The sequence below is a fragment of the Odontesthes bonariensis genome, chromosome 13 (genome assembly GCF_027942865.1).
Source record: "Odontesthes bonariensis isolate fOdoBon6 chromosome 13, fOdoBon6.hap1, whole genome shotgun sequence".
NCBI lineage: Eukaryota > Metazoa > Chordata > Actinopteri > Atheriniformes > Atherinopsidae > Odontesthes > Odontesthes bonariensis.
Genome location: NC_134518.1, coordinates 5,477,789 through 5,495,942, shown reverse-complemented (window position 1 = coordinate 5,495,942; position 18,154 = coordinate 5,477,789).

Genomic DNA, 18,154 nt, shown 5'->3' with positions numbered 1-18,154 from the left:
TTAATAAACCTAATTGAACTTGGAATTAATTTAACATTCTGGAATTAATTAGGTGAAATTATTATGGGTCAGCAATATGACTGGAAACTTCGGAACTTAGGAGCACTTAGGAAAAGCCGAGTCTTTCAAGAGTTAAGATCGTTGAATGTGTTGCCAGTGATTTTCAACTCTATTCACTGCATCGCCCTTTAACAGCAATCACTGGTGGCACTGACATATTTGGAAACAAGGAAGCTTGAGGGCATCGGAATGACATGAAGGGACATCTGATCTATAAATTTACCCTGATGGCAGCGTTTTTCTTCAGTTTTAGTTTAGTTTTAATATTACCTTTGAAATCGGCTGCATTCTTGTGAGATTACCAAGCTCATTATCATAGGAAAATCATTCTTAGCTGGCTTGAGGCGACCTCATTCACTTTTGCCAAACAGTTTTACAGTTCCTTAGCTGTCAGGCAGCCACATGAATGCCATAAGTGTGACAAGTGTCTAAAAATAAATGAAAAAAATAAACTGTTATGGCTCCTTGGGGTCAATTGAGATAATGAAATGGAATTACTCAATCAGAAAAGGATGCTATTTACTGAAAGCGAAATAAAGAGCAACATTGAAGGCTCGAGAACATGATGCTGTTGGAGTTATTCTCTTAAAGCATCTGCTCTCAGTAAGCACACCTAATTTATCATGAATCTAAAGAAATATTCAATAATTGTTCTGTTGTCAACACTCCAAGTCACAGCTTCATACATTGCAGCAGCCACAGTTCAGAATGTTGGACGTTAACCAAGGCATCATCTGTCAGTGTAAGAGACACCGAGAAATGACTACAGCTGACTGAAAAGTTAATTAATCCAAATTCCTGCCAAGCCTTCTCCATCTTCCTCACACACACACACACACACACATAAAAACATGCATGCATCACACACCAGCATCAAAACCTGCGAGGAAAACACGGAGGCAGGGACGTTCTTTTTCTGGCAATTTAATCGATTATGGAAAACACAGTTTAAAAAAGAGACTCACATGCAGTTAAAATGTTTCACTGTATTGAATCTAAGCCTGCGGATACTATATAGGTCTTTGACTGGCGTGTACACACATTCAGAGGCTCAAGTGCACTGCAAACCGATACCCGCATAGTGTCTTTCTTTCTCATATATCACCATCCTGTGTGTGTGTGTGTGTATGTGTGTGAGTGTATCACTATCTTTCTCTATAATCTTTGTAGGACATATATTGATGCCAGTGACCCTGGCTTGGCAAGCAGAGACCACGTAGCAAAAGTGACACATAAACACAAACACATTCCTCTGCTAACAGTTCTGTGAAAACAGACCTGAGTCATTTTTTGTTTTGGAGGAGCAGTTACATAACACCATGTGTGGAGTAGAATTATACGTTTGTCTTGCTTGAATTGACAATTTGCCAAAAATATCCATCCATCCATCATCTTTCACTTCTCCGGGGATCGGGTCGCGGGGGCAGCAGCTTAAGCTGAGAAACCCAGACTTCCCTGTCCCCGGCCACTTCCTCCAGCTCTTCTGGGGGGACCCGAGGCGTTCCCAGGCCAGCCGAGAGACAATGGCCCTCATTTATCAAGCCGTCGTAGAAAGCATCGTTGATATGAGCGGAGAACTCGTCGTACGCAGAGGTTCAAGTGAGATTTACAGAACATGCGTACCACACCAATCCCATCGTAAGACCGAGCGGCTGTTGATAAATCCGGCGGCTGAAATCCATCGTAATGATCCTAACCACGCCTTCTGCAAAAGGCCGCACCTCTAGAATTTGCGACATGGATAGACGAAAGGCGGCAAAGAAACGCTGTCAACAGCGTTGACAGCTGGGACGGCTGTCAACAGCGTTGGTGATGTAAATCGCAGACCGGACGAGTTATGTATTTTCCCCTACTGTGATGGTCAATAAAATGTGATAAACTCCAGATTAAATGAAATCTAAAATTGAACGATGTTTTACTTTTTCTCCAATAAGATCAGGAAGAAGTGGTCCGATATGAAATTTGCCACCAAAGAAGGTCGCACAGCTCTCCGACATAGCATGTCACAAAAAGGGGAGGGGGGGGGGGGGGGGGAGGGAGCTCCGATCCAGGTTTGGATTTGAGTGCCTTGGAGGAGAGGGTGGCTGGCCTGATCGGAGCTACGTCTTTTTTCCTTGAATAACAGAATGCTTACCAAAAGTCAGAATCGCTGAATCAGTTCCTCTCTCCTCCTGAGCGCTCTTGGCTGTGCAGGCTGGTGGTAGGGATCTCTGGGTACGGGGTCCTCTGGATGTACATCTGGAAATGGCACTCCGCATGCAATAATAATATTGCATACCTTATCGGGCGTATATAAGGGTTCCCCCCGCAGCCGAGAGACAGATCCACCTGCCCTTTAGGAGCCCTGTACACCTCTCCACAGTGGCAAGCGTACTATGCGCAGTGTTAAAGCGCCTCTCCTGTATGGCTAATAAGCCACTCATCATTTTCCCGAAAGAAATCCTGCCGGTCCCGGAACACTCTCTCGCGCCTGATTCGCGCGTTCAGGTCCTCTAACAAAGCCAGATCTGCCATCGTTTCGCCATTACCGCGCCGCTAGAATCACCTCTTAAATAGGCGGTTGAATAATGAGCCATCACTCTTCCAATTACGGAGTTGTACTTGTTTAATTTTTTTATTTATTTAATTTGCGTTTATGTTTATATTTATGTTGAAGTCAAATAAAACATGGGCCTTCTTTGAAGTGATAAGTCTGTAATTTTAACCTAGGGATTTGTTGCGACTCATGAGGCACGCACTAGTGACGCTGCTGTTTATGTATGCTATTGCAGTCACCGCAAGTAAAAATGGAAAAGTGCGTACACGGCTTCAGACCTGTCGTGGCGATTTCATCTTTCCTGCGCTCACGATGGATTTGATAAATGCCAACCTTTGCGCAGAAAAGAACGTACACACGACCTACGCATGTTTTTCGTCTTACGCAAGTTTGATAAATGAGGGCCAGTGTCTCTCCAACGTGTCCTGGGTCTTCCCCAGGGTCTCCTCCCAGTGGGACGGGCCCGGAACACCTCACCAGGGAGGCATCCAGGAGGCATCCTGACCAGATGCCCGAGCCACCTCATCTGACTGACTCCAACAATTGCCAAAATTAGCTTGAATCCTATTTTCACCGTTGTAGCATAAGTATAATAATCTGGAGTTGAACTTCTACTGCTGTTATTGTTTGTAAATTGAGCCAAAACAAATAAACAGACGAATAAAATAAATACATACGCACGGAAATAAAAATATGTCTAAAATATTTCTGGTTTTCTACTCTAAATAGCAACGTGTTTTTATTCATACATCTAAAGAAGCATCATCAGAGACAGTACCCGGGCCATTAGGGGTTTCTGGTCCTTTAACTTCAGACTCCTTCAGATGACCCGGCTGGGAGTGATCATTTCCATGTGTCCATGAAGGATTAAACCACAGCTTTTGCTTTGGTGTCCATAACCACTTTGAGGCCATTTCTGCACCTTCTGACACTCTAAGAAGGGCCTTTCTTCTGCAAGCCCCAGTGATGCCCAAGAAAGTACAGTATAGGATTTGCACAGCGTTTTCCTGCACAGGTACTCACTACCCCTGTCTGTGGCATCTCGCCATGAGTTTACCATATTTTGTCGTCTTCTTCTCACACGCTTCCACCATCTGCTCCTCGTAGGCCATTTGTGTCATTTCAGAGCTTTGGGTGATATCAAATATGAGGATGGTCACTCGACACTTTACACATGCCTACCTCCACTGCTGTTTGCACTGCAACATGCAATATTGCACAATATTGTATTTTTATTTAATCTTACGTTTCTAGGTTAGTATAGGTCTTAGATTAGCATAGGCTATTATGTGTATTATATGTTCAGTATAGCTCTAGTAATTAGCGTAAAATGTATATTTTGCAGTATCCATATTGCCTATTTATTGTTATTGTCAGAGTACTTATGTCATGTCATGTTACGGCATGTTATGTCTTGTTATGGTAGTTGCTGTACGGTGTCCTGTCCTAAGAATTTCAGTGCCCAGTCCGACTCTGTTGTTCTGTGCATCTGACAATAAAAGACTTGTCTTGACTCATTACAATGATTTGTCAGGATCTCAACTATTTCCCAAAGTCCACTCTCATTATCATCTTCTGTGCCTAGGAAGCCTAATTGGAGTTTAGGTCAGGGACTGGGACGTTAGCCCCCAATCAAAAAGTGAGTGTCATGCTTTGCTGGTTGAAGCCATTTGTTCTCATCTATTTCGCCCTCACCACCTCATTGTGGTAACAATGTATTAACCCTCTGCGATTGCCTTAGGACGGCTGCAGATGACATGTTCCAGAGTTCCTCTTCAAGGTATCAGGCCCCACTGGCCCCTAGGACCTTACTACCTCTATCAGCCTTGACCTCAAATTAAATCTTTCTCCAACTGGGTTCTGTCTTTGTTGACAGTGCTTAGTTCAGTTGGGCTGAACAAGGTTCTGCACTCTCCTCGGCCTATCTCTCGTAATGTCTAGCTGTAGATGTTTAAGCAGGTGTCGCTTCCACTTTTGAGCATGTCAGGTGGCCGCTACATTGTGGTTCCATATGATAGATGACATAGAGAATTCCTGCACCTGTTATTTTATATGTAGAAACCACAGTGAGGTTTTCAGTTTAATTAATCTCAATTCATCACTTTTTCTGAGACCACATCAATCAAATTCAATTCAAATTCAAAAATACTTTATTTATCCCAGAGGGAAATTAAATGTTGATGTAACTCAATTAAATCAAGGAGTTATTATAGATGCTGATGGCTGTGGGCAGGAAAGATTTCCTGTAGCGGTCCGTTTTGCATCCAAACTGAAGAAGCCTTTGACTGAAGAGACTCTGTTTTCTGATAACAGTCTCATGGAGAGGATGTTCAGGATTGTCCATAATTCTCTTGATTTTATGCAAAATCCTTCTTTGCATTATTGTCTCCAGAGGTTCCACAGTCGTCCCCAGAACAGAACCAGCCTTCCTTATCAGGTTTTTGAGTCTTTTTAGGTCCCTGGTTCTGATGCTGCTGCCCCAACAGATGACGCCAGAGGAAATGACGCTCTCAACAACAGACTTGAAGAAGATCTGCAACATCTTGCTGCAAACCTTGAAGGACCTTAGCTTCCTCAAGAAGTACAGTCTGCTCTGTCCTTTCTTGTAGATGGCTTCACTGTTGTGTCTCCAGTCCAGTCTGTTGTCCAGATGAACACCAAGGTATTTATATTCCTCAACCACCTCCACTTCTTCTCACATGATGGAAACAGGGTTTGATCTGACCCTGTTTCTCCTGAAATCTACAATCATCTCCTTTGTTTTGTTAACATTCAAGATGAGATGATTGTTCCCACACCATGCCACAAAGCGGTCCACCAGCTCTCTGTACTCAGATTCTTGTCCATCTCTGATACACCCGACAACTGCAGAGTCATCTGAATATTTCTGTAGATGACAGGAGTCTGACTTGTACTGGAAGTCTGAAGTGTACAGAGTGAAAAGGAATGGTGAGAGTACAGTCCCCTGTGGTGCTCCTGTGCTGCTGATCACCTGGTTAGACACACAATTCTTCAGTCTGACAAACTGTGGTCTGTTTGTCAGGTAGTCATTAATCCAGGTGATTGTTGAGGCCTCCACCTGAGTCTTCTGGAGTTTCAGACGAAGCAGATCAGGCTGAATTGTGTTAAATGCACTGGAGAAATCAAAGAACATGATCCTCACAGTGCTGCTAATTTGTCCAGATGACAGTGGGTTTGTTGAAGCAGGTGTATGATAGCGTCTTCAACTCCAACTTCATGGCGATAAGCAAACTGCAGGGGGTCCTGATATGTGCTGGTTTGCTTACACAGGTGGGTCAACAGGAGTCTCTCCAGGACCTTCATGATGTGGGATGTCAGGGCAACAGGTCTGTAGTCATTGATGACTGAAGGATGAGTTTTCTTTGGTACCGGAACCAGACAGGATGTCTTCCACAACAGTGGTACCCTCTCTTGGGTCAAGCTAAGGTTGAAAAGGTGTTGCAGAATCCCACAGAGCTGCTCTGCACAGGCCTTCAGGACTCGGGGGCTGACACCATCTGGACCTGCAGCCTTGTTCCGGTTCAGTTTCTCCAACTGCCTCTTCACCTGACTTCTAGAAACAGAAAAGTGGGAGGGGGAGGCAAAGGGGACAGCAGCATCTCCTGATTTGGTTGAAGACAAACTAGTGGAAGCAGAAGAATCCATGACTGAGGTGGAGATGGAGATGTTACAGGAAAGCTGTGGGTCAGAGGAGGGTGGGATGTCTCTTTGGCTGGGAACAGGAGGGGAGGATGGTGAGCTTGTTCCTGAACTGAACCTGTTGAAGAATGTGTTCAGCTCATTTGCTCTGTCCAGACTTCCATCCATCCGATCCTCCCTCTGCTTGAGGCCTGTGATCTTCTTCATTCCTGACCACACATCTCTGATATTGTTCCTCTGCAGTTTACTCTCAAGCTTCTTTCTATACACCTCCTTGCTCTCTCTGATCTTGACTTTGAGCTGCTTCTGTATACTCCTCAGTAACTCCCTGTCTTGCTCCCTAAAGGCTCTTTTTTTCTTGTTCAATAGTTCCTTTAGCTCAATGGTGATCCAGGGTTTGTTATTAGGGAAGCATCTCACTGTTCTGGTGGGGATGGTGTTGTCCACACAGACGTTTATATAGTCAGTCACACACTCAGTCATGGCATTAATGTCCTCTCCGTGTGGCTTACAAAGAGAAATCCAATTGGTTGCATCAAAACAACCCTGTAAGGCTTCTTCAGCTTCCTGTGACCACTTTCTAACAGTCCTTTTTGTGACAGGTAGTCTCTGGACAAGGGGTTTATATGCTGAACAGAGAAAAACAAGGTTGTGATCTGATTTACCCAGGGGAGGTCTTGATTTGGAAATGTATGAATCCTTGACATTCGTGTAAAACAAATCCAATGTCTTGTTTTCTCTGGTAGAGCAGCTGACAAACTGTTGAAAAGTTGGCAGTGTAGCAGAGAGTGAGGCATGATTAAAATCACCAGATATTGCCACAAAAGAATTGGGGTGTTGTGTCTGTATCTTAGCAACAACGGAACTGATGACATCACATGCAGTGTCGGCAACAGCTGAGGGTGGAATGTAAACAGCCACCAAAACAACACTGGTGAACTCTCTTGGCAAATAATATGGACGAAAACTTACTGCCAATAGTTCAATGTCAGGACTGCAGAGACGACTCTTCACAGTAACATGTCCTGGGTGACACCATCTGTTGTTGACAAGCACTGCCAATCCACCCCCTTTCCTTTTCCTGCTACTCTTTAAATCTCGATCTGCTCGTACAGTCAGGAAGCCCGGCAGAGAGACGCTGGAGTTGGGGATATGATCCTGCAGCCATGTCTCAGTAAAACACATAATGCTGCATTCCCGATATTCTTGCTGAGTCCTTGTCAAGGCTAGAAGCTCATCCAACTTGTTAGCTAACGATCTTACATTGCCCATGATGATGGATGGCAGAGATGGTTTGAACTTCTTCTTTCTTTCTCTCCTCTTTGCTCCTGCTCTGCATCCACGACGCCTCCTTTTCAATTCCAGTGGGATTTCTGGCTTCAGCTGTTGAATTATTTCTGCTTTTCAAATGTTAATCAGCTGCTCCCTGTTGTAAACCACCTTGTTGCTATGGTTATGTATCATAACAAAAGAGCAAAATATACAAAAGTATTGGGAAAAATCAATCCAGCTGCACTGCATCCAAGGCAGGAAGGAACAGTTGTCCAAAAAATGCAATTTCTTCCAAGAAAAAACAGGAATGAAATTTAGAAAAAAGAAAAAATCTCAATGTGAGGTACAGAGCTACTCCAACGTGCTGCCACCCTCAGCGGCGCATTCTAGAACACGTTGTGTTGCAGGAAGTTACGTCAGTAAATGAGCAAATAAACAACAAACTTCTAGCTTGAAAGTGACAGTCAACTGATAATTTCATCATCAGAAAAAAATCAGCTGAAAGCTTCATTGTCTCATTTACCCAACATTAGTGTTGATATGATGTGAAGGCTTAGTGAGGTTGCCTCGTGTGCTTTAAAGGAGACCTTAACAACAGGTTTCTAGGACTGCCTTCTTTAATATTGTAATTAGGGATGCACCGATACCGATACTGGTATCGGGTATTGGGCCGATGCTATTCTAATATACTCGTACTCGTTAAAGTTAACCAATACCATGAACCGATACCAATTTGTTGCATGAAGACCGCGATCAGAGGGTGTCCAAGTCCTGGTGAGCTCCTGGTGGGATTTTGTGACAACATGTTATTTTTGCAATATACAACTACACAAATATTGTTATTTTTTCATTTACCATATTAGTATTTCATAATACAGAGGAAAACTCTATTCCTAAAAAAAAATTGTTTAAAAAATAAAATCCTCAGAGAACCCCATATTTCGCTGTTAACGCAGCTGCGCAGGTGGGAATTATGAGACTGTGATACATCAAAGGCTGAAGGACAACATTTTTTTTTTGATAAATATCTTTATTGATTTTTTTTCTTTTAATTAACAAACAACCACATACAAAAACAAGGCAACAAAAACAAAAACAAAAGAAAAGAAGAAAAGAAGGCACATTAACAGACATATTCATCAAGCACAACAGTAAGTAGATACAAAATCCGGAAATTAACATTAGCGAAGAAAGTAAAAAGAATAACATGAGCAGAATAAGAAGAAAAAAGAAAAGAAATTATACAATCTCCGACAAACCCCCTCCCTCCAAAAACTCCATAAACGAATCCCAGATCTTGACAAATGTGTTATATTTCCCCTTGATCAAATATGTTAATTTCTCCATGGCTATACAGTGTGAGAGTCCTTCAGCCCACATTTGCTTACTTGGCCTATACATAGATTTCCATGAGAGAGCGATTTTATGTTTAGCTTCAAGTATACAATATATGACCATTGATTTCTCATACTTACTGAGTGTACAATTTTCTGGGAAAAGTCCCAGAATACAAAGCTTAGGGCATAGTGGAAGATGTGTATCAGTGATCTTAGACAAAGTCATAATTATCTCCTTCCAAAATTCTTGGATAATGTAACATTCCCAAAGACAATGAAATAGAGTCCCTTTATGTGTACCACATTTAACACATAGATCAGGTGTGTTAGGATCAATATGATGTTGTACTACTGGAGTAATATATGTTCTCATCAGCCATTTGTACTGAAGTAACTTAAATCGTGTATTTATCGTTTGAACTTGGCTTTGTAAGCATACATGCTTCCATTCTTCATCTGTTATTTCTTCTTTAAGATCTAGACACCAGGCCTGTCTTTTATCATCTGAGGACTCTATTGATTTTGTAATGATACTGTGATAGAATCGAGAAATGAGTTCAGGTCTACCACAATAGTTCACAGATTTCATTTCAATAGTGTTCAGGGAAGGCATGTTTAAGGAGTTTTGAGTTTGTTTTATGAAATGTCTAATCTGCAAATATTTAAAAAAGTGTTTGGCATCAATTTTAAACCTTTGCTTAACATCCATAAAACTTAAAAGAACATCTTTATCATAAAGATCTGATATTTTGTTGATACCCTTATTAGCCCATATCTTAAATCCAAGATCATTTGTACCTGGTGTGAAATGTCTATTTCCCCAAATGGGAGTAAATTGGGATAAAGCAGCATTTTCTTTTAAGTAGTTCAAAACCTTATGCCAGATGATCACTGTATTTTTAACAAAAGGATTTAGGGTACATTTTTTTAAAATAGAAAGATTAGCTGAGTGGAGATATAACTTAAGAGAGATTTTGGTGGTTGTCTTCTCCTCGATCCTCGTCCAGTTAGGGAATGATGTAGTGTCAAACCAGTGTGAAGCCGGTCTCAATTGTGCAGCCCAATAGTATCCTTGGAGAAAAGGGACATTTAACCCACCCCTATCATATGGTAAATACAAGAGAGTCATACGTAACCTGGGGCGTCTATCATTCCAAATAAAATGACAAAAGATCTGCTTCATTTTGACAAAAAAGTTAATAGGAGGAGCAAGTGGAATGGTTTGAAAGAGGTAAAGAAGAAGGACAACATTAAAACAGAGAAACACCAACCACCAGTGCAGAGACAGCTGACATCCCACCACCGAAAGAAAAGAGGAAAAAACTGTCAGCTGACAGTATCATGAAAGTTACCCGTCTTATGGCTTCAGTTGGGCCGGGGATGTCAACAATCCTCAGCACGAGTGCGTCCGTTCGGGAGAAGTTAGCTAATGCTAACTTAACTGCTAGTTAGCTAATGCTTCTGCATCGGACTACCTAAGTATCTCCCACCACGCGATTGAGTAACTTCTCCCTTTCCCCACTACCTGCCTGTGTGAGTTGGCGTTCTCTACTCTGGTTCACATGAAGAACAACAGGAAGTCGCGGCTCAGTGGCCCTCTGCTCAGTGCCACCAAGGATTAAAGAAATCTGCGCGCCACGACAGGCACATGTATCTCACTAATTTGAAAGTAGGCAAAATATTTACAATAGCACATGTTTCACTGATTGTTGAAATGTTGCATTGATAATTTGTAGTTTAGGACTATGGACAATACAGCTTCCTTGCATTGACAGTTCTCTGTGCTGAATTTCCTTTGCCTCATTTTTAATTTTGTGACCAGTCTGGTTTAAATGAATGTGTTGCTGCTTTAATGAAGCCTAATTTGATAGTTTCAAATTAATTTTTGAAATATTTCGTTAATAAATATTTCATCAGTAATATAGCTGTCTTTGTCACATTGTATTTGGCATTAGTAAATAATAATGCACATTTACAAATATTTTACATGATATGAGTGATAACACGTGTTATAAGGGCTATTTTGAACAATAGGTGTACCTTGAGATTTTTACTTGTCCTTTGGTGTGCCTTGGGCACAAAAAGTTTGGGAACCACTGGGCAAGTGAGACCGAAACCTGTCTTCTAATTCTTTGCATTTTTTTGTGGTAGAAGTATCGGCATCGGTACTCGGTATCGGAAAGTACTCAGATCCAGGTATCGGTATCGTATCGGTTTGAAAAAAAGTGGTATCGCTGCATCCCTAATTGTCATATTGAAAAAATTAGGAAAATCCTGTCTTAAAGTGATGCAAAAAAAACTAATGTATGTTCCATGTTATTCCATCAAGACTGAACTACTTCCCTGAAAAATTCTCTGAAAGCCTTCAGTTGATCTAAAATGCTGCAGCCAGAATTCTGATGAGAACTAACAGGAGAGATCATATTTCTCCAGTTTTAGCTTCTCTTCATTGGCTCCCTGTTAAATTAAAAAAAAAGATTTAAAATTCTGGTCTTCACATATAAAGCTCTTAATGACCGAGCTATATCATATCTCAAAGATCTCATAGGGCTATATTTTCACAGTAGCACTTCAATCTCAGACTGCAGGTTTACTTGAGGTTCCCAGAGTTTCTAAAAGTAGAATGGGAGGCAGAGCCTTCAGTTATCAGGCCCCTCTCTTGTGGAAATGGCTGCCATTATATGTCCGGGAAGCAGACACCATCTTTATTGTTAAGATTAGGCTTAAACTTTCCTTTTTGATAAAGCTTATAGTTAGGGATGGCTCAGGTGATCCTGAAACATCCCATAGTTAAGCTGCTATAGGCCTAGACTGCTGGGGGGCCTCTTATGTCACACCTTTCCTCACTTTGCTCTCATTTATTCTCCATGTACATGTGACATTATTGTTGTCATTAACTTGTGTTTTTCTTCTCCGCAGGTATCCCTGGCCTGGTGTTTGTTGTTCCCTTTTTCCTATCCTCTCAACCCCGAACCGGTCAAAGTAGATGTCTGCCCTTTCTGAGTCTGGCTCTGCCACAGGTTTCTTCCTGTTAAAAGGTCATTTTTTTATTTCCACTGTTCCTGTTTCCACTTCGTGCATGCTCAAAACAGGAGATTGGAGCTAAGAGAAGTTTCTGTGTTGGTTTGTTTAGCTTGGCAACCTTTTTAAAATTGGCTTTGTCTAAATTAGACTAAGCACCGTCGCCTCACAGCAAGAAGGTTCCAGGTTCAACTCCTGGCTGGGGCCTTTCTGTGTGGAGTTTGCATGTTTTCCCCGTGTATGTGTGGGTTCTCTCCAGGTACTCCGGCTTCCTCCCACTGTCCAAAAACATGCATGTTAGTTTAATTGGTGACTCTAAAATTGTCCTTAGGAGTGAGTGGGAGCGTGTGTGTGGTTGTTTGTCTCGTTTGTCTCTGTGTGGCCCTGTGATGGGCTGGCGGCCTGTCCAGGGTGTACCCCGCCTCTCGCCCGATGACCGCTGGGATAGGCTCCAGCCCCCCCACAACCCGACAGATGGATTCAGCAGGTATAGAAAATGGATGGATAAATTAGACTTATTTGGAATTTAATGCATTTTAATTGATTGGATTATGATGAATTGGATTGTAATTGGCTTGAATTTGGTTGTATCTTTGAAGTGCCTTCAGATGTAATGTGTTGCAATGTGGCGCTGTTTAAATAAAACTGATTTGAATTTAATCTCTTTGCTACTCCCCTTATATTATTAATCTTGTTCTGTCCTGATAATTCCATATGCACGTTCCACAAAACTGAAAGAAAAGACCAACGGAACAGCCTGGACTTCTCTGGTTTAGAAACGTATGGGAGGATTCTGAAAATGCATCCTGACGTTCCCATTTCCAAGTGAGAGTGAAATGTCAGCTAATGATGAGACAAGTTAAAGCTGGGTGGCTTTAAGTTGTCAGTGGCATAATTGGCTCTGAATGCGGATTTATTTTTCTTTTTTTGAATGATAAGTTGATGTCAATGCATCGTTTGACTATGACACATGGCTATCTAATTCATGTAAGAGAAGTTATAATCTGAAGCTGTACACACACACCCACACAAGGACATCCAGGTGAACACAGGACATAAATAATTAATACCAGCCTTCCTTGTTAATATTTAATTCTGTGATTCAAACTTTACTCGTTGTTTATGGTGTGAGACGAGACTTTAATTTATGACTGTCAGAACAAGAAAGACGACATGGGGGGAAAAAAGCTGTCTGTCAAAATGAAATGAAGCAGACATCTGGAAAAAAGGCAAATATATACTGTATGGGACATCTTTCAGCCGAGCAAGTAAAATTAGCTGATGACAAACAAGAAAAGCATTTACAACATCAGTTATGTTTTCAGACTGTGGGAGGAAGCTGAAGTTCCCAGAGGACACCCACACAGGGAGGGGCAAACATTTAACTTCACACAGAAAGGCCCCACCTCAGATTTGATCTGAAGGCCTTGTTGCTAACCAGTGCTAACCACCACACCTCCACGTCACCCCAAAGTTAAACGAACACAACCAAATACGACAATTGCAAATCTAATTAATTCTGCATGTATATGTTCAATTGGACTCTGGACTGGGCGTTCTGTGCATGCTTCACTGTTAGTGTACTGAGCTTTGACCTGAAAACAACTACAGAAGTTGGTACACAGAAGAAGATGAAGGCAGTAGCAACAGTGAATCAGCACAAGCTTGTATCTCGTTCATAAGTAATGTGTGCTGCGCAGCATGATCTGGCAGGACATGGATGCAGCAACCATGTATTTACTAGGGCTGTCACTTTTTCTTCTGTCACATCTGTTCAAACGAGGGGAAACGTCCAATGTCAGTGACCTGCTCAAGTTGTAAATTACAGTCTTTAACTCTGCGCAGGATTGTTTTTTTTAATCCCTCTCACACTGTATTTCTGACCATAAACTGCTATGGGACCTGATCCCAATCCTAATCCAGCCCTGGAGAACCATCTGACAATCATGCCACTATTTCGCAATAAAATTCAGCAACAGTAAGAAAGGCAGTGAACTGTCAATATCTACATGATAAATTCCACTGACAGCCTAGCATCGTGATGGCATGCAGCCACATTTAGAATGAAACATAAGTTTCATTAGCCTAAATCAGAGATACTCATTGCGCGGCTCATCAAGCTTTAATTGGTGGCTCACACTCGCATAGTATCTTATAACAATATAATAACAATACATTTTTTTCAAAATAACATACAGCGAATACTGAACAGTATTAAGTATTTTTATTAAGTTTGCGTTTTTGTAGTATTAAGTATTTTTTATTAAGTATTAATTAAGGCTTAATGGTGTTTCCTAAAGGGGGCTCTGTTAAACCTGGCAACGCAGCCTGCTTAAACCACCGTCACACTTGACCGCAGTGCACGCTAGCTCCTTTAGTCAACACGAGATGCAGGCACAATGGATCGGTTTTTAATTTACAAAAAAGGGCAAAAACCAGCACAAAAACCATGCCCATCTTGAATGTCTCACTATGATTACAACAACAAACTACAAATACAACATGAAGAAAGTCAAGGACATGCATGCCAGCTTCCGCTCATCCCAGTATTAAGGTAAATATGGTCTTAATTGAAAATGTATTGGCTGTGTTGTTTCTTTTTTTGTGGGATGTTTTATATGTAGGTTGCTTGTGAAACCTGTCTGTCCAAAGCGACGCTCTGTTCAGCGAGCGTCCAGGGCGACTCCTTGTCAGAGGGCGGCGGGGGGGGGGGTGGAGTGGAGAGGAGAGGAGACTGAGTCATCTCCCTGAAATGAGTTTTTGGAACTTGGGATGTCTGAGCAGGTATCTGCACGAAGAAAGAAGGCTCACTAACTTCACACCAACAAGAACAAATAGAAAACATGGCAAGAGGCGGGAGGTATTTATGGAGAGGTAAATGAGAAGCTATGGATGCTACCCGCTCCTCGCACACGTAGTGTAGTAGGAAGTTCATGACAGGAAGAGTAGTGAGAAGAGTACCTCAGCAGTGTCACTGCACATAAAAATAACATTTAAATACATAGTTTGTGTGAAAATACATAGTTTGTTGCCGGCAGTAAGTCGAACATGTTTCCTGTGAGGGTTGGACTCCGTCAGGGCTGCCCTTTGTCACCGATTCTGTTCATAATAATTTATGGACAGAATTTCTAGGCGCAGCCAGGGCGTTGAGGGGGTCCATTTTGGCGACCTCAGAATCGGGTCTCTGCTTTTGCGGATGATGGGGTTCTGTCGGCGTCGTCAGGCCGTGACCTTCAGCTCTCACTGGAGCGGTTCGCAGCAGAGTGTGAAGCGGCTGGGATGAAAATCAGCACGTCCAAATCTGAGACCACGGTCCTCAGCCGGAAAAGGGTGGAATGCTCTCTCTGGGTCGGGAATGAGATCCTTCCCCAAGTGGAGGAGTTCAAGTATCTCGGGGTCTTGTTCACGAGTGAGGGACGAATGGAGTAGGAGATTGACAGACGGATCGGTGCGGCGTCTGCAGTGATGCGGGCTCTGCACCGGCCCGTCATGGTGAAGAAGGAGCTGAGCCAGAAGGCGAAGCTCTCGATTTACCGGTCAATCTATGTTCCTAGCCTCACCTATGGTCACGAGCTGTGGGTAGTGACCGGAAGAACGAGATCGCGAATACAAGCGGCCGAAATGAGTTTCCTCCGCAGGGTGTCTGGGCTCTCCCTTAGAGATAGGGTGAGAAGCTCGGTCATCCACTGCTTATTTTTCCGCTCCTTTTTATATTCGATGCTAATGTATCTGGAAGCCATGACTCTCGCAATTACATCACTGACTTCTCGAATGATACCACCTGTAATATCGGATGTACAGCAAAACTTCAGCGTATATTGTTGAAATAAAAGATTTAATGTAATGATAACCATTAGGTGTCGAATATTGAAGAGACAGAGGAGATTGTGTCTCTTGCCTGACCAGTGATTGTCCACAAGCCTGTGGTCATCCACCATGAGGGCGCCTCACGGGTCTCCTCAGACAGATATCAGGATGTTCTAACCAAATTTATCACTGACATGGAGCCGACATGCTGATAATCTCTGAAGGAAAATGTGATAGCATCTGCACTTCTTCCAGCAACAAAGAGGCTTGGTGTATGGTGTGGCTCAGGAGTTTATGGCAACCTTTAGTCGGGCCATCTTTAAAAGCCAAATTATTACTTGATAAAGTGAGTAATTAAGAAATCGCAGCTTAGTGCGTTAGCCCTCTCTGAAGTCAAAACTACTCCAACTGATGGAGACTCCATGGAAGACAGTGGGGGGATGACGGCCCCCCCGCAGCCTACCTACAGCATGAACAGGCTGTGCTCAGGACGGCCAGCATGACAGTAAGTGACCCATCTCATGTGCTACACACTGAGCGCCAGCTTCCGCCATCAGCAGAGATACCAAGCTGTCCCCATAACAACTCTTCCATTCCTACATTTAAAAAAATGAATAAATAAATGTAAAAAAAAAAATAGATAAAACAAATATAATGTATAGATGGATAAATGAATGAATGATGGCAGATCTATTGGGATTAAATTGATATGAAAACCAATAAGCCTGTATTCTATCACTTTGTGATTATTATCCCGCGGCAGCATTTCTCTTGAGGTTTACTATCTATTTTAAAAAGCAGGAATGTTATCATCTGTCTTTATTGGCGCATTCTTACATTTCAGGTTCGTAGATAGGATTATTGTTTCCCTTAGATGGGTTTTATGTACATTAAAGAATAAATAAACACCCTTCAATCAAACCCATTTTGGCAGGTGACCTTTGACCTCCTGTAAACCTAAATAGAGGAGGATTCCGGGGACTCTTATTAGAAAGGCATTTGGTTTTTTAGTTTTTTTCGTTTATTTCCCCCATATAACGGGCTACAGATCACTCAGTCTGGTGACTTGTGAACTGAAACAGAGGAAGATTCTCGCTACTCTTATTACACAACCATCTGTTCTCCCCGTCACAGGAAGAGACGGATTACTTTGTTTGGCTACCTGTAAACCTAAATAGAGGAGGATTCCTGGGACTCTTATTACACAAGCATCAGCCATGTCACCTTACAAGGAGACAATTTCTGAAGCTGTCAAAACCAGACGGATATTTTCAACACCCTAACCCAGTGGTTCCCAAACTTTCTCTGCTGGGCCCCCTTTGGTACATAAAAACATTTTTCCACCCCTGGTGAAAGTGGATGTAAGTCACACTGGTGCTTGAGAGCCAAAGGAAGACCATCTTTCAGTTTTAGTCCCACTTACCGTACTTGCTAGCTTGGCTTCTGCTCTCAAGCTGTTTGGTTTGGATCAGGAAAAGATTGTGGTTCGGCTTAAAAGACATACTTTCGCAAATTGCACTTCAGGATGTTCGCGTTAAACAGTTGTGCATTCAAAATCTATTTCACAACTTTCACCTTGACAATGTTGCTGTTTAAACTTCAGTTTCCTGTTTTTCTCTTGGATTTTATCTGTCGATTTACTGAGCATCAGTACAGGAAATTTGAAACCTTTTCAAAGTTTCTTGTTGTTTGTCCATAGATGACATGATGGCTTCTTTGGTCCTACTTCTTTGTGAATGTGTGCTTGTCTGTGCTCATACATAAGTTTAAGTGCATGTTTGCGAGAGCGTATTTGTTTCCGCGAGGCATAATTTTAAATGCCAGAGGTCAAAAGAGCCACTGAGCTCTATTTTCAAGTTTAATAAGTTATGCAGATAAGCAGCATTATGAAGATGAGTGACAAGCGTCAATTTGCATGTAGGCGTGGCTGTTTAAGAATGCATGAGATTTAAAAATGTAACACACTATTAAGCACAGAGATGACTCTCCTTGCACAGAGTGACCAAGGACACCATTAATGAAGAAGTCCAATCATAATCTGCAAAGTCTGCAAACTCAACACTAGAATGCCAAATCTTAGTAACTGTAATGAAATTATATCAGTTACGACATCCAATGGAATCTTTGTAAAGTAAAAATGAGGATAACATCACTATTAATCACTTATTAAAACCACTCTTGAACAACAGACAGCGTAAGAAGCATCTCGCCTGGGCTAAGGACAAAAAGGACTGGACTGCTGTAGCCTGATTAACATAGACTTTCAAATCTCTTCGAGATTCTGGTCTGACCAAGACAATAACGAATACGATTCGAAATGGCCTCGTCAACCCGCCTCCCTCGGGTTGCTACTGGTTGAGGCCAGAAAAGGCTGTGCCTAAGCTTAAGCCAATCACACCACTCTTTCCTCTGACGTATGATTTAGCTACCAGCGGGGCTAACTGGTAGATTAAACTCTTAC